The sequence below is a fragment of the Cataglyphis hispanica genome, chromosome 6, assembly GCF_021464435.1.
Source record: "Cataglyphis hispanica isolate Lineage 1 chromosome 6, ULB_Chis1_1.0, whole genome shotgun sequence".
NCBI lineage: Eukaryota > Metazoa > Arthropoda > Insecta > Hymenoptera > Formicidae > Cataglyphis > Cataglyphis hispanica.
Window position 1 is genome coordinate 7795837 of NC_065959.1, and position 23548 is coordinate 7819384.

The 23548-nt window shown below is 39.0% G+C and overlaps 1 protein-coding gene across 5 annotated transcripts in view; it reads left to right on the plus strand.

The window, feature by feature from the left end:
* LOC126850609 (probable JmjC domain-containing histone demethylation protein 2C) overlaps window positions 1–23548 on the plus strand; it is a 258584-nt gene that overhangs the window by 96991 nt on the left and 138045 nt on the right. The gene's annotated exons all lie outside the window — the stretch shown is intronic.

Here is a 23548-nt window from a genome sequence, read left to right on the forward strand (position 1 = left end):
TGTTTTGAAAAAATAAAAACACGGACAATACCAAGGCATGATCTATTTTTTTATTGACTTTAATTTTAATAACAAGTTTTCCCTATTCAAAATTAAGAATTTTATGAATTTTCGAGTCCTCTTGACAGAATTTGCAATTTTTATGTCTATTTCACTCTTTTATTAAAGAATTTATTATTATAATTTATCAAAAAGTGTATAAGATAATTCTGACTCGTTAATTATAGCGAATGTTTATATCTTAAAATTAGAATGCCAAGTCTGTATTTCTTTTCCTGAGTTTATTTTAAGAGATTCTGTTCTTTTTTATTTAGCAGAACTCAAGAGTCGACGTTAAGAAGAAATACGATTCGAGGGATTAAGCGACATTTTGTTTTAATTAAAGCTTTCGGTGCGGTAATATATTTTTAGTGCTTTAATCAAGCCGCGTAGTGGGTCAGCGGTAAAATCGTAAGTAGCGTTTTATTTTATTTAATTTTTTTCTGGGTTAAAATAAGGGAAAGCGCACGATACAACGTGCGGAAGATTGTATTTTCTTATAATCAAATTATTGTACGGGACATTGCGCGATGTATATATATTTAATTTTAATGTTTTCTAATCAACACTATTAAATTGAAAAAATAAAAATGCAAATGAAAATTTATGAGGTTTTTTACATTAGGCAAGGCCGCTTCCGCGCGCGTTTTATCTCTTTCTCGTTTTTGAACCTCGTTCTTTCAATAAAGTAAACCGGAAATCCTGGTAATATAAGTACAATGAGTAATTAATTCGATATCACAAAGTGCGTTGTTCTTGCGATTTTTTCGCGTTTGTTACATGCTCCTCCAACGCGCGTCCCACGTTCATCTCTAGTCTTTCTTTGTTTCTCAATTTCTCTCTCTCTCTCTTTCTTGTTTTTCTAACGTAATGCGTACATATATTCGCATATATGTTTCTCGTTCGTCACTTCTTTTCCCTCTCGTTGAGATTCTGAATTACAAATTGTCATTAATTTAGTTCTTTATATACAATACCTACGCCCAAGATATATCGCTATGAGACGTCTTTATTGCGTCGCTCCTTCCGTGTTAGACCTCGTCATGGCTAGAGAATTGCTTCCTCGTGTATTATCGTGCGTTCTAAAATCTAGGAAATAATTGCCGGAGCGCGATATTTTTCTTACGTCTATCAACTTTATTTATATATTAACATAGTTTAAAATGCAACACCGAGAGAGTTAATAATGCTAGATAAGCTATCAAGAAGGATACTTCTTGATGGGTAGAATATTTTCTCTCCGTTTCTCGCTTTCACACACACACACACACACACACACGCACACACACATGTAGGTTTGCTCGCATACGCAAAAGGCTATTCTAATTGCCCGGATCGGCGTGAGTCAGCTCATTGTAACCGATTGTCTACAAGACAAGGAACAGCGGTGGTCATTCTTTCGCGACGAATAAATCGATTTCGCAGGCGATAAAGAGAGAAAAGGCGCGGAAATGTCACGGCATGCAGATAGACGAGTATCTGTTCTTTTTCTCGATCGTAAGCAGTGGAAAATATAAGTTGCGACAAGCCGTGAAATAAAAAAAGACACAATTCTACCTTTTGACACTGAAATATTGACATCATTGCGTTTGGTTTAAACTCGGGTTTTATATAAATAAGATTATTATTCATATATGAAAAAAATATCTACTACAAATTATTTTGATAACATCAATGAAAAAAATCATAGATTTTTGTACATAAAAATACTTTATCTTTCTTGAAAATGTTGTTAATCATCAATATGTGTTATTTTGCATTTTACGGATTCAATTTCTATCCCCTTTATATTGACAAGAATAGAAAGACCCTGTGAAAGACATTATTTTAATCTGAATATATAATACTGATGGAGAATATCAAATGTCTTCCTATAACGTGGTACAATGAAATATTTAATCATCAAAAATTAGCTTTCTCCATTTAATATCGAACACATTAATTTAATATCGAAAGAAACGGAAGAATCTGATTTTGATTGAGATCAAGCACGACTGAATAAAGTTTTCGAAAGTTTCATCGCTGCATCGTGAAACGCTAAAAGATATTGTACATCATTTTGCATTGTTTCGCGCGCAGAGTCTCTTCTTTATCTAATCCTTATCGATTTTAACTTTGTCCGTTTCGCTTAGCGCCAGACGCGCCAAGTTCCCAGACGCGCTCTCTTTCGCCAAACTTTTATAAACTTTCCGCTCCGGAACGCGTTCGTCGCTGATAGTACATATTTCGTTGCATTACAAGAGGAGGAACACCGAGTGTTGTAGGCCAGAGAGACCATAATTACTCGGTCGCGTTGTGTCGGTCGTATTTAATGGGACGGCGACGCGATACCGGCACGGTATATGTATCTCTCGGTAACAAGCGACCGTCTGTTTGCGTTACGTGATACGGAATTACACGTTCGCATTTCTGTCGCGCGAACATCTCGCGACAGGGACGGGACGGCAACGGTAAACGAGAGCACAATCATCCCGTGATGCGACGGATTTCCGTCAACTTTGCGGTCCGCGACAATCTCGCTCTCGTTCGGCATTGCCGTAAACATACGCACACGTACTCGGTAGAATTAATTAATTTCCGCGCTCTCTCGTCCTTGTCGAAATTAAATAAGACACTGTCGAGTTCCGTTTTATTCCCGGTCGGCCACAATAATTATATTGTACTTTGCGCGAGGACGGCTGCATGTATGTGTATTATTTGTTAAATGCATTGTCCTTGTGCATTACTTGACCGCGGATTTTGACTCTCGCCATGGATGATTAATTGCGATGTTAATTAGAAACGTGCTGAATAGATGGATAAAAGCGATAAACGAAATAACTACCTAAATGTGATGATAAATGCAGGAATGCAAGGAATTTTATTAACACATTATTGATAATAATCGAGAATGTTGAAAAAATTATTCAATTCACTCTCTCGTCGCGATTATTCCCGATTCATTTTTCTATGCGCGCTATTTCGATTAATTAACATACATACTACGCTTGAAGTGCTCAAAAGGGGCCAAAGGGACATGATAAACGGTTCATCTGTGTATTTGTGTCTACGTTTATGAATTATTACTTGCATCTCAGCCACTCGATCTCTCTCTCTCTCTCTCTCTCTCTCTCTCTCTCCTTCGGCGTGTCCGGACAATTATATCCGGCCGCTAATCGATGCCCGCGCGCGATACAAGCCATCAATCAGCAATAATAAATCTCCGAAATGCGAGCTCGCGCTCTTCTCTCCTATTAAATTATACCGCGCGCTCGAGGACCGCGGCGGACTCCTCGAATTATTTACGGCACTCGAAATATCAACCCGTCCATCAGCCGTCACGTAGAAATCACATTTCCGGGTACGCCGGCGTGTCATTCCAACGTCGTTTCGCGCGCGCTAATTTATTTGTCCGCATTTTCGAGGAAGCGATAGCAGTAGCAGTAGCTTGGCCAACAACAGATGCGACAATACAACACAGGTAGAAAAAGGAGAAAGGACGCAGCTTGACGGTCTCATTTACCCGATTCTTTCAGACAAATTGCAATTTTGGCGAAGGATAAAAAAACGAATCGCGTTTTATCTTATTGGAAAATGTGCAAAGATTTTTCTCAATAAAATTTTCAATTTTTTTTTTTTTTTTTTGACATTGGAAAATATAAATATAAATGTACAATCTAACTAGAAAAACCAAGCGTGACATTTCGAAAGAATGCATACGTCATATGCGAAACGTTCGATAGTAAAAGTTTTAAAAAAAAAAAAGTTCTCTTCGCCTCTCTGACGAGTACGATTCTGTCCGAGTATTTGTTAAAGGCGCCGCACCCGACGATTACGGCGGTTCCTCTTTAAGGTCGCCGCGGGGTTGGAGAACGGTCGATACCGTCGTCTCGAAACAACCCCAACTCCCTCCCCCCCTCCACCCCGCCGTTCGCCTCTCTCCCGCGCTCCTGTTTCACAGCATTGTAACTGGCGCACAGCGAGAGCCGAGGGGATACCGAGCGGTAGCGAAGAAGGGTAAGCGTGCGGGGCAGTCTCGAGGCAGAAGGGGACGGTGGAGGACGCGCTCATTCAGGATGGATGGGTGCTCTGTGTTTATCAAAGGGGTTGCCGGCGACCTCGCAAATACCCCCCGACGTGACGGGGCCCCGCGTCTCCCACGTCTATCCGTCGCGTAAATACTTTACGTGAAATTTGCTTTTCCGCTTCCTCAAAGTTGTTTCCTTCTTGTTCTATATGTAATCAGTAGTGTCCGTGCAATTATAAACATTAACGTACTTTTAATTATAGTGATTAGGTTAACTATATAAGTTAGCTTTTCGATTAAAAGTTGAAATTTTAACGCTTAAGATGTGATTTTTTTATTTTTTTACATTATATAATTAATTAGTGTACTTCTTGTGATTATATTAATTTCATAAAAAAAAAAAAAAAACATTTTTCATAAATATAGTATTACTTTTCTTTCTATAAGTTAATTTATCCGAATTAGAATTATTGGAAAAGCTAGTTTATTATTAATAACTCTTCTCCGATTATATATATTTCTCCGAGTATTTTAACAGCCGAATGGCTGTCGACGTTTATTGGGGAGAAAATTGTTTTAGGGATGCTCTGAATCACGTCGTGTAATTTTCTCACGCGGAACTTTTAGGTCAGCTCGAAAATTGGATAGCGCATCGTAGAGTTAACAACGCGAACAAACTACCGTCGAGTTAAACTGATCCGGTGCTTGAGATACTCTCGTCTCAGTTATAGGGAAGTATAGGGAGATGGGTGCGAGTTGTGAGCAGTCAGCAAACTGTTTCGCAAATGAAAAACTGCAACTATCCGATCCCTCGTCGTTCCCTACGTATTGGTTCATTTTGCTCGTCAGTTCGGGAAAACTTTCCCGAACATCCCTTAGTTCGTCCCTTCCCTTTTGCCTAGCTTACCGTGACGTATGTATCCCAGGAAGATGCGTTTTCGTGTCGAAGAGGGGTGTCTCTCGAGCATGCGAGCAATTCCCTCTCCCTTTGTCTGCCTGGAATTCGCGGTTCACTTGGTTCGACGGGTTCCTCAAGTGAGCGAAATTACGGCGTAAACGCCAAATTATCGAAGCTTGCGCCGGTTCGCGGTCGACCGCCAATCTCTCCACCCTACGCTCCCTTCGATCGAGCGTACTACGAAATTCTGCGGCGAATCGACTTATTCGCCGGTAAATCGCATTTAGATTCGCCCCTCTTCCGTTACGCGCGAATCGAGTAATCGAGTTGCCGACAATCGTGGCGGCCAATTCGCCGCGCGCCCGCTTTGCGAAAAACAATCTTGCCGGCTTGGATTCTCGCTCGTTTTGCCGATTCTATCCGGACGATCCGTAGTAGGATCGATCTGCCTGCGCTCACGAATCCGCAAACTCCAACGAAATTGTTTCGCACCAATCTCGGTCTGGACATCGTTTCCATTCGTAAGTTTATTATTTGATGTGCAGTCGAAAATATCGATTCGTTGAATGTATCGAGATAGAGCTTATTCGTTAGTAAAGGAAGCCAAATGAGAGGAAATTTAAGTTTTATTATTTTCTCTGTCTAAGCTTAAATAAATCAAAAAAATGCAAAATTTTAAAGATTATCTACGATCATTTTTTAAGAGAGAGAATTATCTATTTATCTATTGAGAAATGTCTTATTTGAAAAAAAATTAATTTTAAGAATTCTGACGATATCGACAACTCTTTTATATCATTACTAATATTTCTTCTACACATCGTAAAACTACGCGGTAGAAAAAAAAAATAGAGAAATATGAGATTCTCGAGAGATACATTTTTCTGCAGTGATATTACGGGCTTGTTACGAGAGAGCGGAAAATGCTTACGGAGCGCGCGGACTCAGATTTTTGCGGATGCTTTTTATTGCAATTCACGAAGGCCGCTGTATGCAACGGCAAAATTCGAGAAGGACGGCGGCAGAGAGATCGTAAAAAAAACGAAATATTGCCAGCGCGATGCGGGAGCAATAAAATCGAAATCAGATCCGCGTGGAGTAACGTGAAACGGCCAGTCGGAGAACCGACTCGTCGTTAATACGCAACGTGCGTGGTGCGTGTCTCGGTGCTTTTCCTTCGTGCTCATCCTTTCTCGAGCGCTTAGCGCGCGGCTTATGTTATTCTCGTACCCTTCATCCGTTACACACTGTTTGCTGTTCGAGATGAATTATCTTGTACCACGTCTCGTTGGACGTCAGTCCGCGCCAAATGAAATACGCTCGTGCGTCTTCATCTATCTTTATTAGATTAGTCTTCGGAGTAAAATGAAAAAAGACGAGATGTCGCGACTGCTAGATTTGAACGATCAAATGATAGCTGCTATCGGCGTCGATAGATGCTTATGAAAGATAAAATTAGATTTTTCAGGAATAGTTGACGAATAAAGAAAGATATATTGCAATAATCTGAAGGATATAAAAATCAAGATATTTTTATGTTCACTTTTGACATTTTTAATTATTCAAATAATGTATATTTTTTTGAGAGACTATCTCTATAAAAGTTACAGGATATAAATTACAGAAAATAAGTTTTGAATTGTATACTGACAACTTAAATAAGTAATATTTTCTTTTGCATTCTTATTTTCCATTGCTGTGAATTTTTAACGTTGATATATTTTTCATCGCGCACATTTCGCGTCGGAAATCTTCGTCACCTCTTTTTACGTCTTGAGAAAAATTGTTATTTTTATTTTTATGAACCATATATCGTCCACGATGAAGAAACGTTCGAAAGAACACGAGTTAATGGAAAGTACCTTTGCACGACGACAAATCCTTATTTGCTTTAGCGAGATGTGCATAAAAAGCGGCGCGTATTATTTTCCGAGACTCGATTCATGCGAGCGTCAGGTAAAAGGCGAGGATTCCAATCGAAACCAACCGAATCGAATCGAAGCAAACGTGCGGCATTATCGATAAAAAGGTGAAAGTGCCAGAGAAAGAGAGAGAATCTCCGCGAGCGTTCGCCGAGCACGCTTCGCAAACATTTGTCAATCGGCGTCCGGGGCTTAACCCGCTTCCTTCTTTTCCCTCGTTTTCCTCTCGTACGCGAGATATGTCGGTCAAGACGTCGAGACGACGTCTTTTCCTCTCCTCTCCTGCTTAACTTCTTTGACTAATTCTCGTCGCGAAACCGGAACACCGAGGACTTTCCCGAAGGAATCATCCTCGTGCTCGAGACTGTATTCTCAGCGGTTACAATCATCATTACGTTTACGAGTTTTTGCCTTTCCTTTCCTAATAGTTATCGAAAAAGCTTCCCGGACCATGCCATCAGATCAGATAAAAACGATTGATTTATGTGCTTATCATCCGGATTACGTACACTCGTTCGGATTGGGAAATGTCTTCTTTCTTCACAACGACACTTTTATCTTAGTGTGCGTGATTTGTTCCGGTCTCCATTTTTGTGACTTTTTTTTTTATCTTTTCGCCCTGAATACTTAGAGGATTATTTATGTCCAGCGCCATCAGACGAGAAAATATTGAGAGAGTAAGAAAACGGAGAAGAAATATTTTTATTAGTTTTCATCTCTTTAAGAGTTGAAATATGGATTATCTATTTCTTTCTCAAGGCAGTTTCATTTGAGCGCTGTCACTTGACTCATCTTATTGTCTTGGCAAGATTCTCGAGTCACGTGTCAAAAAGTAAAATATCAATATCGAGTTAATTAACTTAATCGAATCCTTATCTTCTTAATCCAGAATCTAAGTCAACTTTCGTGCGATGCATTCGAACTTGCGCAATTTCGCTAATCAATTCGTCCGCGATTACACAGCGCGTTGCTGATTTAATGACCTTGCCGTGCTATTTCGCCTGGCCGCGCAACTGGCGAAAGCCGGAGGAGCCTGCGCGCTCCTCGAGTATGTCTCGACGATCGAGTCACGAAGATCGATCGATCGATCGATCCTTGATCGAGCGTCGGCGCGTTAAATGAGAGACACGTCGGTGGAGAGCGTGAGAGAGTACGATATTGCCAGCTGCAGCAAACGGCAAAGTGCAGCAACCGGTTCGATAATGACGTGTTGAGCGGATAAACGGGCAGGTAGCCTCGGAAGAGAGGCGGGGAGAGAAAGACATGGAACAGACTTTGCGACTTCGCTTATATTCAGCATCGATGACCATTAACACTCGTCGATCTATCGCTGTTCCCGGCAAAAGGAGAGAAACTGAGCACAAAGAGTTGTGCACACGAGACGATCTCGCCGCCTTTGTTAATACTAGATCGATCGATCAATCGCTTGTTACGATTTTCTAGTCACTTTCTTTTGAAAATTAAAATTATAGATATGCGAAGAGAGAGAGAGAGAGAGAGAGAAGTCAGAGAAGAAGTGGATGAGATTGCACTTGTGTTCGGATTTAATATGATAATTAATATAGAAAATTATATTATTTTATAATAGATACAAATAAAATTTTATACTTTATTTAATATATTTTTTTTTTTTTAGATACGCATAGTATTTCCAGAAATGTATATATATATATTCGTATATTTTATTTATTTTTGGAATTAATGACAAAGTGGAAAGGTAGATTTAATCGTGACGTTAAACATTATCAAAAATTTATTTCAACAACGAACAAAAAGTTCTTACGCCAAACATAGAGATGATAAATAACATTCTGAATCCTATTTAAAAAAAAAATTCTGTCGTTAGATAAAAATCTTTTTGATGATAATACACTTCTCTCAAAACTTGCAAAAAGCATAATCATTGCATGAAAAATTGCTCTAATGAGAAGCAAAAATATAGCCAAGGCCAGCAGCATTTTATTGAAATTTAAATGGTATCCGTAAATATTTATACAACACATCGGAGTCGAGTCGGTCTGACGTAATTCGCGGTCGTTGTGTAATGAGCGAGAATAAGTTTCTTCGCAAAGTATTCCCGACGGTGACTACGATAAATTAATGACTCGTCGCAGCGTCGAGGTCAACAAACAGCTATGGCAAGAAGCTGCGTTTATATTAATAACGCAACTTCGTCATCAACTCACGATGTAAGTCATAAAGAAAAAAAAAAGGCAGCGAGATAAATTACGAACTAAACCCAAGATTATAAATATACGCTCGAGAGCGTATACAAATATTTGACGAGTGCATTTTTAACGCGACGACGACATAAAAATGGAATTAATCTTACGATAAGTAGATGTTTTATAAATAAAATGATAATCATTTCATAACTTTTTTTTTTGTTATATAATTATAAAATCGGAATACTTTTATTATTTGAATGTAAAAGAATGAAGGTGCATCGAATGCACGGTGTGATGTATCTGGACTTGCGTGGAAGTTGCTCTAGATTTCGACGATTCTGTCGAAATCGAGAATGGGAGTTTAAAAATAGTGCACGCGTGTGTAAATAGAAAGGGCTGACAGGTGCGTAAACATCTGGAGCGCCGTACCTTCGGACTCCGTTTATAAATTAATTCGCGCGTCACTTATTCGAATGGAAAGGAATTAAGAGGAAGACGAAGTTGCTTTGAAACGTGCGCGTTTCTTCACCGAACCGATTCTCCAAGGCCTCGAGAAACGAGGAAAAAATCGGAACACCGGTTAAACTCGTAAATGGTCGACTGGCTGTTGCTTTTAAAAAGCACACCTGGCCACACGTTTTCGTATGCGTTCGTAGATCGCACCTTTAATGACCACGACCTTCTTTTTACTCTCGGAAAACGACGAGAATATTGGAGGCTTTGAAAGAAGCAATATATACAAGATGTTTCATATTTCGCGTGCTTCCTTCTATCTATTTTTAAATTTAAATACGTATATTTTTCTATATAGCTTTTTTTAAGGTTTCTTATATTCCTTAAGTCTGTAATTAATTTACTTGTCAAGATTTAATTCTAAACAGATTCATATAATATTTTTCAAGCCGAAAACTGTTATCACGATCGTCGCGTTACATCAATGATTACAGCTGACCGCGTAGAGCTCGTGTTATTAATCGGATGCCTAAGCAGCAGCACGTTTACGTATAATTTTAGAGGCTTGCCGTTAGCAACGCCTTTGTTCCCAACTACTAGCCCACCCTAAGTCATAATGACCGAGTGCGCGCGTTTGTCGAACTATTCAGTGCGACGTTTGTCACGCCTGTCAACATGCCAGACTATTAACGACGGTCTTTTGTTTCAGGTAAATATGCAGCATGCTTATTGCCCCCTGTCCCTCACTCCGATGGTGCCCCGTCACCGACGGTAAGTATGCATGTTCATAGGAGCTTTGCACTCGATTATAAATTCAATCTCGTTTTTTCAAGCAACGGTACTATCGCGAATATACGACATGACTAGTTTAATTATTTGATCGTACATCTGGCACAGTTAAGAAGAAGATCATTTATTTTCTTCTCGTTTTGCAAATTGCTTAGCACAATTTCTTAGAGAACGGCGCTCTCAACACACATTATTTTCCTATTTTATCTCCGACTCGATTTATGAAACGATATCAAATAGAGTTTATACGACGCCATTGAATATAGAAACCGTGACACAAGCAAAGTCCAGCTATGTCGAGGAGCCGGCGACGATAACCGTCTTATATATTATCGACGATAGACGTAATAAACGGCGCTTATTTATGAAACAAGACGAAGGAATTCGCGAGCGCCAAACTCGCTTTAAAGCGAGATGTCGCGAGATAAGAGATCCGCTAAAAACGCGCTCGCGTAAAATCTCGCCGTTTTTTTTCTCTCACGATAAATTAATTTCCTTGGAAATAATTATGCTCGCTCTCCGACTCGCCCGCCGCTATCTGCTTGATTCATCGCGCGATTAAGTGGTAAATGCACGTACCACCAGCAAACGCATACTTGCATATGCACACATAAATCGTTTCTCTCGTCTAGCGGTCGCTCACGGTTTTTCTCATATAATTCCTTCATGTGGTTCACGCTAATGCCAGAAACCGCTATTGTTTTTTCCCAAATGCGTTTATTTCGCTTTCGTTGCGTTCATTTTTTTTTTTTTTTTCGTTCCCGGTGTACTCGTCCCGTTATTTTTCTCGCGTTGTTACATTGTATTTTATTGCCAGCAGTTTTTCTCGATCATCGCTCGTGACACGCGAATATATGCAGTTATAGCGGAACTATGGTAAACATCAACTCTTTTTGTGTTGACTAAGCTATTTATTGATTATGATTGTGAAATGGATTTTTCCTTCTTGAAAATATCAAGACTCATAACCTACGGATTATAAATTTAAATAAAGACAAGTTTTTTGTTTTCTTTTTATTTTCCAAATTTTTCTAAAATTTTTTTCAAAATAAAAAATATTTTGAACATATGTTTACACATAAAAATAACTTTAATTGCATTTCGAAATATAAAAGTATTTTACGTGGACAGTATATAAATTACCAAGATTTAACTATAGTATAATTCAAGCATTCTCTCTTGTTCCTTTTCTGGTACGTTGATGAAAAATTATAAAGGAAGAACAGGTTAAACATGCTAATATCACGGTCTCTTCTATAAATAACGAGCTTTAAAAAAAACGCTAAACACGCGTCTGTTGTAAACGCGCGGCTGTATTATTTATGGAGTCACATTTGTTTCTGTTTAACTATCCACGACTTTGCTGAACTTTTGAATATTCCATATTGCGGATATAATCACCGGCAAAAATATTTCGAGGTTGCGACAAAGTGTCGTAGTATGTATATAATAACCGTATTTTTCGGCTTCAAATTAGAATGATTAAAATAGCCATCTAGTGTTTTGTTGGTAAACAACGAATGACATCTTGCTATATATCTTATTGTATCAATGAATAATCTTATTATTTTTATTATATATCATAAATAATGCTGCTTTTCTAAATTTTAACATCGCATATACTTTATTTGTAGAACTATATAATCCAGTATATTTAAAAATAAGAGAAACAATATTTATAAGTTCCCTCCTTACTAGTGTGTTTCTATTGTAAAAATTGTTTTTAGCGCCATCATCATTTCTTATAAAATATTTGAATATCGCCATATCGGCATCGTGTGGCTGCATCATTGATTCATTGATGCAAGTACAATATTCGCGCTCTTTTTTTTCCTCAGACTTTCAACACTTTGATAAACTTACTGTGCACGATGATGTACCACAGGGTATCGTTACGATAACCTCGCTATTCTTCTTTCTATATCAGCGTACACTCTGGGGTTATCGTCGATCGGCGAACGACGAGAATGAAGTTCGTTGTTTCCGGGTAACACACGATCTCATTGCGAAATGAAGATTTTTCCAGAAACGTATCGCGAAAGAGTAAATACATTTATTATTGCAGTTGCACTGACAAAGTCATGTTATCGAGCCGCGAGGAAAATATGTACGCGTAAACAGAAGTTTTGCATTTTTTAAATGGAAATATCATTCCGCGGAGCGGAAGATTATACGCGATTTAGCGTCAAAATTAAAATGTCGTATATCTAATAAATAAACCGAAAACTTGTCAGCAGATACAATAACAAAATGAAGAAAAATCTCGATATTTTTTATCTGAATATTTTATATTCGATTACTTTACTTTCAAGTTTAAAATATTATCAATTTCTCAAAATTATAATATATACACACACACACTTGTGTCTGATAAATCAGACAGATCTTTTTCCGGGTAGATAAGATGGCCAGTCTCGTTTATAATTCGGTCATTTCTGGCGGATAATCATGTTATATCGCATCGCGGTTGCAACACACACGTGTCTCGTAATCATGGTGTTATCGTTATCCAGACGGCACATACCGGCCGCGTTATCGCGAGTACGTTGACTCTCACTAACGCGCACGCAGAAGCCATCCGTTATCTCCGAGCAGTTGAATTCTCTCACTTGGTGAGCATTATCGTCATAGACGAGGTAGATATCGTCCGCAAGGATGATTGTGTAAAGGCCGTGACTAACGTCACGTCGTCGATGCTTGTGTCGGTCGAAGCCTCTTCACAGCTGCAATATTCTCGTAAATCCTTTGCTACATTGTAAATACGAAATCATGGTAGGCGTTGGAAGGCCACTCAAGGTCACCATATATTTTTAGAAAGTATAACGTATGTGATGTAACGTTTTTAGAATAATCGCTTCATCGATAATCGTTCTTGGAAGAACCGGTTTCTTTTGAAGGCGTGGATATTTTATTACTTTCTAAATCTATTTATCGATCCATCATAACGATGCGAAAGCAGGCTGTCGATTTTATATTTCTATATAATAAACAACGTATCATGTGAAGTGGCAACATTTGGCAACATTTACAAAAACAAACCGCGTAAGGAAAAATTAAAAAATTTATTTTACATAGAACATTATGTTCTTCGCTAATGATCGATATCATCCGTCTTCTTTTATCCCATATATCTTGGATTCTCTAAAACGAGTTTTAGAGAAAAGCTGTCAAACCAGATTTCGCGCACTGGTGGAGCCAGTTCCGGGCAGATTTGTCTCTTTCTTTCTTCGTTCCTCATCATGGACATAAGACAGGGCGTTTACAAAACGTATCCATCGGTTCATTTGACGCGTTCTATAAAACCTGTTTTTTTTTATCTTTTTATATGCTACGCACGACCAGAAAATGAAGAGTAGGACCGATACACAAAAGAACCTGTTTTGTAACAGGTACAGATTAAGCTCCCCTCGCTGACGTCCTGTCGCTCTTGTAAGCCAAAGCAACCTAGTTGCAATAGTGTTTGGCATTCTTCCTTTCTTTCTCTCTTTTTCCCTTTTATGGTAAATAGTTTCGCAGACTTCCCTGTCACGTCGGCATTCCGTGCACAATCGGTATCTCAAAGCGCAATACGTTACATTGCGCGTATATATGTCCGACAGGTTTTTTTATAGTTGCACGCAACGACGTGATAGCTTTATATATCAAGGATCTGCGCTTTGAAATATTCCTTTTTTTCATTGATGTAAACGAATAATGGAATCGTATTTCTCGATTAATTTAAAGTGTATCTTATTTTAACAAGGTGTTAAGTTCCACACGAAGAAGTTTATTAGAAAAAAGATTTTTATAGATCTCTGAATGTGATCTTTAATAGCTCATGCTACGCCATAAACTACGTTAATAAAATGGAGATATCGAAACTGTTGCTGTGAAGTTTAAAAGAAGACGCAAAAATTATGTGATATTTTCTCTCAAGTTCTCACATGGAAAATATATATTTCATTTTCTAATAAAAATACTTACTCAATAAAAAATGTATTCACCCGACAATAATCTATTATTATATGTTTGGTATTTATGGTCGTCCTGCGCAGTCACGAAGAAGTAGGTCACGTTACGCTAAAAGGTACGCTAAAACCGATCGAGCGCGCGTCTCGACACGCGGCGTGTAATCTACTTTGTTGAGGCTATTTAAACGCCCTCGCGAGACTACCGTTTCCAGCATCGCGCGAGGCTTTTCCCACGGCGAAAGCATCGTGTGATGCTGCTGCTGCTGCTGATGATGCCAGGAAGAATCCGGCCGACCACAAACGCGGATGGGAACAGGTTTTGGAAACGAGTCTCTTGAAACGCCGCGTGGCAGCTCGCCAGGTCCGTGATACACGTTTGCACCCAATGTCGAGACTCGTCTTCCTTCTCCTCCTTCCTTTTGCTTGTTCCCTCCAGCTTGTTCTCCCATCTCGAGATGTGTACGCGACAGTTAATCCTCATCACGCGGCTCTTCTCAACAAGCGACTCATAAATAGCCCGTTTTTAACGCCCCATATGCAGCTAGACGAGAGCCATCGACCTTGGCGATGGAGTTTAACGTGATCGAAGCTACGTCGTTTGAAGGAGTTATAGCCCTTCGATCTCGCCAATTTCAACATCTTGTCAATTTCTTATTCAATGTGTTTAAAAAAAAAGAGAACTAAGAAATTTCAATTTATAAATTTTAAATAGCAGAATGAGTATATGTATATTAATTGAATGCAATAGCTTTTATTTTCGAGTTTCAAACACGATGCTGTTGTAACCAAAACATTTAATTCAATAATTGCTTTGACGCTTTCGAATAAATAAGATCGCTGGAAGCTTTTTTCGAAATGATGGTTAACTCTTACTTTGACTGTAGTTTTGAAAGAACTCACGAAATAAAATATCGAGGTGACTTCGAAGGGAAATTCCTTCGGATTGATACGTCAAAAGTTCGCTATCTCCGAGTTGTCCCGACGATGGGAAATGAATGAGGATGGTCTTATCGCCCGATGATTTTATTGATTTAAATCATAAAAGCTCGAAACTCTCGGGATGGAGGACGATCTTTTTTACGATAATTTAGATTCGTTAACTTCCACGATGACGCGATTCTGCACATCGACGCAAAACGACCGTGTCGACTCGATTTAGACGGCCTGGAAACCAGGCAGCTCCCTATTTCTGTCGACACACTTTGTAATGGTCAGGAATCAGGTGCAAGATAACGTTGGCGAGCTTTGGACGATGAGTTTCGTAAAATTCTTTCCGTTCCGTTATGTACGAGTCAGCTGTCTTTTCTACATAATTCCGATTATTGATTGCACGTGCGTAAATATCTATGCGTGATGATGTTAATTCAATCAATCATTTTTTTGATATGAATTGACCCGCGGAGAATAAGATATAATCTGACCTCGGCACGCATACATGTCCGATCTTGCTGTGGATTAGAACTTTAAGCTGTCTTTACGGTCTCGAAAAAACTAGTTGCGCGTATATAAGGTATATATTTACTGTTCTTTTTTCTTTAGTTTTGAAATGCAAGCAAATTATTAAATTGTTTTATTATGAGACAAAAGATATAATTGGTGCTGTTGGTTTGAGTGAAAACTCGCTCAAATAAAATAAAAGAAAATTTATTTATTTATACATTACTGTATATAATAGTAATGTATTTAAAATTAGAAGAAAATTAGAGAAACAGAGAATGAATAATTTTAAATAACATATATAAAAAATACTTCAAAAATTTTATTTAATGAATTTGAAATGAGATTTGGAATTTTTTTCAAACAACAACTCGATAAAAAGACTATTTAAACATCTCGCGGTAAGAGACAAATTAAAAATTTTTATTCAAGCAAATTCTACTTGAAATTAAACGAAAGATGAGATCTTATCATCACTTTTGCATCTCTTAATCTATTCCATTTTTTTTTTTTTTCGATTTATAGTCCAAGTTCAAGAACTATCGATCTTTCGTCGTGTCTATCAAGGGCAAATTATTCGAATCTTCGACGTGTCTGTATTACCGAACACCGCATATATCGCACTGCCGGTTTAACGATGTAATTCGTAGTTGGAACGATAACGACCACCGACCGGTCGACCGCCCTTACGCAACGTGCTTAGAGTGCCGGCAATTAGGGTAATTGCATTCCGCGCGCGCGTACGTAGGCGAGGACGGAAAAGAGGCAGACCGAGACGAAAGAACGCGGAGTGATTTGCAAGTCAAACCTATCTACCTACCTACTTATCTGCCTGTCTCGCCTTCGCTCGCTTCGTGAGGGGAAGCCTGGAGAGGAAAACTCGGCGCGTGTTTTTTAACGAGCCGAAGAGCTTCGCGAAGAGGAAAAGACTGCAAATTATTCCCATCCGATGTTATTAAGGAATAAGACCGGTTCTCTATCTCGTCTCTCAAAGATCGAATAATGCGGTAAATTTTCAACCCGCTTGTCGTGACGGTTACCGCGTTTACTGCTTCGAATCGACGTTGCTCCTGAGAAACGAACTGATTGCGAGAGATAAAACTAAGAACAGATTGTCAGAATGGATACAAGATGAGCGGAGTGAGCGATCGAACCGCGAAAAAGCCGGTAATAATAGCGGCGAAAAGCTAAGGATTTCACGAGACAGGCGATTCCTTGATGGGCTCTGTCTTTGATCCGTTAAGTCGTATTTAAAAAAGATGCTCCTCTCTTCTTCGATAATAGCACTCCGGGTTGCAACCCTCCCCCTTCCCCCGACCTACACCCCATCGGCTTTTGTCCTCTATGCGATTTTATCCGCCGTTCCTTGTCTCTTTCTCGCAATAGATAGCCTTCCTCTTTCGTTCCTTCGTTTATTCATTCGCCCCGCTTCTTTCTTCTCGGTATTTCTCCGCGTTGGCACGGCGGTTCTCGTCAAAGAGCGCTCGTGAGGAATGGGGAGGGAAGGTGAAAAGGAGCTGGAGTAAAACCGGTTTTTAAATAGGCGCCGTAATTATTTCCTCCCTGACTCGACAGAGAGAGAGAGAGAGAGAGAAGGAGAGAATGAAGGAGGGGGAGGGAAGGAGGGAGAAAAGGAGATGGAAAAGGATCTGGAAGGCTATGGGACTTGTAGACGATATGTTGGGGTATGGGCTTTGAAACGAGATGCGTGACGATATTTCGTTCACGCTGTTACTTTCTTAAAAACAAAAATTTGCAAATGGCGAATTATGGATCCAATTATAAAAACTTGTATTAAAGCTGGCACTGTGTATATTGTGAGCAAAGTCATATCTCTCTTTTTTAATAAATATACACTTTATCATAATTTCTTTTGATTCTACGTACAAATAACAGTAGTTAAAATATCATCAAATGTTTGAGAAAGCAAAAGTTATTTTAAAGACGAGGAAACAATAACTTATAAAGTTACTTAATATTTAAGCATTTTAACGAACTACGCAAGTGTAAAAAAGGGATTACTTGATATATTAAAATTTATTTTCTCACTTAGTTTTCTGTATAATTTGCCTTCATAATTTTTCTAATATATTTTTTTAATATACTTAATTTTTTTTCTTTGAGAACATAATCGCGTATTAATTAATATTGTTTCCCTGAATAGAATGAAGGTTCTGTGAAGGTTATCACTTAGCAGTGATTGAACGCAAACGTATATGTGGATAAAGGATTCGCGTTTATTACGTCTGTTTCGCGCAGATAAACGAGGGGCAGAGACACACGGATTCGTGATTCATGCCACTGATGACACGCATCGATGGCCGTGCGTAAATTTCGGAACGATTCGACGCTATATTTGCGCAATTCGCAGAAATCAACAAGATAATTTATTATTTCCAACGAATAATCGCTAGGCGCACGTTGGAGAATATCAATCAGATTATGCATTTCCATAAAAGCTGATTTGAAGAAATTTACTTTAACAAAATCTTTTTTTTAAACTTGGTTATTACGAAAATTTATATAATGTTGAAAATTATGTCGTATTTATGATATGATATTTAAACAATGTAGAAACGAATCGAAACTTCTATTTAATCAATAATTAAATTGTTCATTTATTTACGAACACTATACATGATTAATGTGCATCATCCCGTTATTACGCTGAATAATATCATATAAAATATGGATATTGTCAGACAGATATATACGTAAGAAGATATATATATAAATTATAGAGAAAGTATTAATATTCTCTCACTGACAAGAGTTATTAATCGAGCTTGAAATTATTATTGTGGTAGAAAATGTTTTATTAAGATATAATATAATGATCCTTAAGAAGACGAATCATATTTTCTAGAGGAAAGTAAGCTCTTATCTTTTCATTATTTTGATGTATATCGGATAATTCATAGAGCGAATGGTGGAGCGATGTGTTGTATGGCGTACACGTGCGGGAAACATGATCGCGTCCGGCGTGTGTCTCGAATATCCTTCCTTGTAGAGACATAGGAGGGCAATAATCTCGAAGTTTGCGTAAGCACGAACGTGAAGCACAATGGAATATAGAAACACCCCAGAAACACACGTTCATGGGAACGTTCATGGTTAGGTTTATCCCTAAATATGATATTTCTTTTTCCCGTATTTCCCATACGTGTCAGAATACATTTTATTAAGAAATAATCATCGGTATTTTAAATTTTGGAAAATATAAGCGACCGTTTGATGAAAACAAGAGGCTAATTACGCTCTAAAATTAATTTATCGGTATAATTTCGCGCGTCAAAACCGTCTCGACATTTATCCGCAGATCGGAAAATTCAATTTAAATGAATTTAAGATGAATTGATGTATGTCACCTCGGAGAGCGAACTTAATTCCGATCGTTCTCGATATAGAAATCGCTCACCAATTGCTTCAATGTATTTCGGACGTATCTCGTGTGCAAGCGATAAAAATAATTCGATCGCGATCGATACGATGACGAGCACGTCGCCGACGTGCTTTCCGCAAAAAATAGATAATTAATCATAGATCCGACCTCGTTCCCATTGCATCTCGATTCTGTGCCCCGACTCCCGTTTTCGACGTTGATCGTCGATGCGGATGTTCGTATCACTATTGATTATCGGCGCCAGACATTTGTCGACGGTTTGGTGAATTTTCTTTTTTCTATACGAACACACTAACCACTAAACACACGGAAATTTCGATAAAATTTCGCGACACTCGAATCTCTAACCGGCTCTCTGAATTTAATGGTCATAAAGATGGCAATTGAACTTAATTTAGTGACATGTTTCTAAATGCGCTTGGCAGATGTAATGGATGGTTTATTTTCTTCTCGATTTAAGTGTCTTGAATGTTAGACTGCTTGCATAGCTCTTAATAGTGAGAGTGCAGTGACTCACGCTGAGAAAATATATATACAGCCTTAAACATCAACATTATCGGAGAAAATTTTTAATTGTATTAGGCAAATATAAAAGATAATATTTAAAATAAATAAGCAATTTGCATAAATCATGATAATAAAAATTATTTGATAAAATGGAAGCAAATAAAAATAAGACGTTCCGTTTATCCATATCCACGAATTATTTTGGAAAAATATTACCGCGTATCTCAAAAATATAAAAGTCATGCCTTCCGTCTTCGTTTATGGCAAAGTCGACGGCACACGTGCTACATACGCGCGGATACATACATATAACTGCACACGTGTCATGGAAAAACACGATTACCTCCTTGGCAAATCGTCCGATCGATTGAACTCTATCCGCTCCGTGACACGTACACAAGTATTATATTCAAGATCGATTCAAATCTCTCTCCGTATTACTCTTACCTCCTCCCACCTTCTCTGACTGTGATCTAGATCGCGCGCGCATGGATCTCATGGTAAAGTCACGCGATCGTAATGTGGTGCCATTAACCCAGAATTCCACGAGAACGTAGGAGGAAGAAGAAGAAATCGTTCTCCTACTTTCTCGCATGGATTCCTTCTCTTTCCTTTTTCCTCTGCGATGCGCGTCAAGACCGCGTCTATCCGCAGATGGAATTTCAGGACGGAACGAGTGAGTTAACCTTGGAGGAGGTATGTCGACCACTGTCGGATCCGCTGACCAGGGACTACGAGTCTAGAATTACCACTCGAGACAGGGTCGATTCGAGCGGGACCAAAAGAGAAGCAGCAGGGCAGTTCCTCGGAGACAGTCAGAGATCGGATCGTATCGTTTCTTTTTCATTCCCCGCTTCTTTCTATGAACGTGCGTAATCTACGTCATCGAAATTGAGTGACCGATCCGAATCTCCCTCGCGTTTATCTTTTACGTGCGGGCGTTACGTTATCTTCTTCGAGAGAGGATAAATTGCTGATATTGCATTTACGCGTTTCGAAGAGTGTTAATGTTTTTCATAACTTTAAGCCAATTAGATAAAAATTTATTAATTAATTTTATTTTTAATTACTTTATTATTAATTAATTTATTATTAATTAATTTTTCTACATTCTACAATTAAGATTTATGATTAATTACAATGTTTTAATATCGATTTTAATATAAATTTTTAATAATAAAATTTAAAAAGATATATGTATATTATTTAAAATGTTTCTCTATCTAATTAAAAAAAAACCAATACAATGCTACTAAATAACCTTACAAAAGAACTTTGCAACCACTAAAGGAGGTTCCTGGAAACGAGATCGTGTCCGCTCGTAATTTCTCGTAACATACGAACAACGAACGGCCGTAAAAAAAAAAAGAGAGAAAAGAAATTTCGAACCAACCCATTTCCCGAGATACGCACGTGAAAGAGAAGTTCCCTGTCGGCGTTGGAAAATAACAGAGAGAGGCACCGGGGGTCGAACCCGGACCACGCGGTCGTTAAAACGATGCTCACGGATCGATGAACTACGGATCTGACCATCTCGCCGCAGGTACCGCCCTATGTCTCTTCCCACCCCGTTTCCCTAACCGGATGATGGACCGGACAATGGACCCGGATCGCCTCCTCCCCCGAGAGGATATCGGCGCTGGTGAATTCACCGCCGCTGGCCTGCCTGCTCCGGAATCACGATCGAGAATCGCGGGCGGTCGGAATCCGACCGGTCGGAGAAACAAAAATTCTTAAGGGCCCTGGACCCCGGGAGATTCGGAGGCCGGGCCTCCAAAGGCAATTCGGCGAAAACGAAGTTCGAATACTCGCTGTCAAGGAACCGGTTTTACGCGCCGGCCGGCATTCGGACGATGAAACACGAGGACGACGATCGACCGGAGGCTTTACCTGGGTCGTGTACCTGACGCGAGGACGAATAAGCGGGAGTGGTGGAGGAGGGAGGGGAGGGGAGGAGGAGGAATCTTGCATGCCGAGTCACGAAGTGTAGCCGCGAAATCGCCTCTACGGAACTTGATCCGAGGGCTGGACCCGGCTATTTAACCACTCGTTCTCGCACTCCGATTTGCAGGTCGAGGGTGCATGCTATCACCGGTTTCATCGCGAGCTCTCTCACAGAGCGCGGGAGAAAAGACGAGACCTCGCCTGAGACAAGGCCGATCCGACACGCAACGCCTAATGTGCGCGCATAATGAGAAGCGCGAATACATGACGTGCAATTTTATGTCTCGTTCTGTTTTTCTTTTTTTTAATACACGATATCTATAAAATTATGAAAAAAATGTCGCTCACACATGCAATGTTAAGGTGTAAAGCTGGAGAATATTTCTGTTATATTGTTCGTTTTTTCGAAATGAATAAAATTATCTCATTGTCAGTGTCGATCGCGAATCCAACAGGTTCTGGAATTTTAAACCCTCCAATGTTACAGCCAATAATGTCTCACGATGTCGTTACGCGATTTAAAACGATTAAAAAAAAAAAAAACACAGATTCGATCCATTAATTCTCGGACATTACCGGATTACAATGTCCGATTAATCGAAGAGCGTTGCCTGGCCGAGGCCATTACGAAAGGGAGATGCCGCGTGTGTTAACGTCAATTCCTGAAAAGCATGACAGCGGATACCGCTCTATCTGACCACCCACGTTATGGCAAACGAGCGTATCCCGTTGCGATCGTGGCTCGTAAAGCTCACGATATCGGTTACAGCATTACAGCGTTACAAGGTGTTCGACGCGGTATCCGATGTCGCAAAATCGAACGTGTGTGCAATCCACCCGCCACGATTCAATTAGTAGTGCGCCAATCAGGGATGATTTCCCTTCCTCCCGTTGTTTTCCGCATCTAGCTCCATTTACGTTTTGCATTCGGGAATAATGTATGCTCATCGTATAAGGATATCTCTCTAACCGATCAACGCGTATCCTTTCTTTTACCCTTTGTCAATTGCAGATTTGATGGAAATTATTGTTAATTTTTAATCTTTTAATAAATTGAAGGAAGAATTGTACAGGATATTTCGAAAAATGTGGAGGAATTAATACATTAGAGAAAGAGGATCCGTTTGATAAATATATTATTTAAACTTGAAAACTGTGTGCTATGTACTATAATGGTTCACATTAACATTACTTGTGCAATGTTAATAGCTTTTTAATTATCTTTGTGCGTTCCCATTTTTTAAATATTTCGTAGTCATACTTTATCGCTGTAAAACGTTTGAAGCAATTTACGCACTATATTTTTAACGCGAATTTATTTCTCTTTTTTGTTGAAAAAAAAATTTAATATTTATTTATCAACACATTTTTCAAAGAACGTCCACATCATAAATTGAAAAATATCGACTACACTTACATTCTGTGTAAAATCATGGTTGTGTGCGATTTCTGCGAGTCCATTGCTGTTGTGCTGCCGATCCGATCGCTGAATTCTTTTTTGCGATTTCTTGCTAAACGGAATTTTCCCCTTTTTTCCAACTCGGCATCAATACAATCCACACTCGCAAGACCGAACATTTTACGCAAACACATAAAAACACTTCTTTCGATAACTTAATCTGACGCGAGTTTTACCGCGTTTGGGTTCGTCGCTCGAATATTCGCGTGAAATCTTGTTCCGGAAATGATATGATTTAATGATTACCAAGCAATCTATTTATATTCAAAACGAAATCACTCGTGATTTTCTATGACATACTCGCGAACTCGTGACGTCACAAGTACCTATCTGAATTCTGCTCAGATGGACGAGAAAGAGAGAGAGGGAGAATGTGATTAAATAAATATTATTATTTAATAACACTTAACGAAATTTGCTATTAATAAAAAAGTATTAAATTGTTTATGTACTGTACACACTTTCACAGTTGTCGCACGGTGCTAAGTTTCGCGAACCTTTCGATTATAACAAATAAGGAAAGAGATCTCTCTCTCTCTCTCTCTCTCTCGCGCGCGCTCAACGAAACTTTGC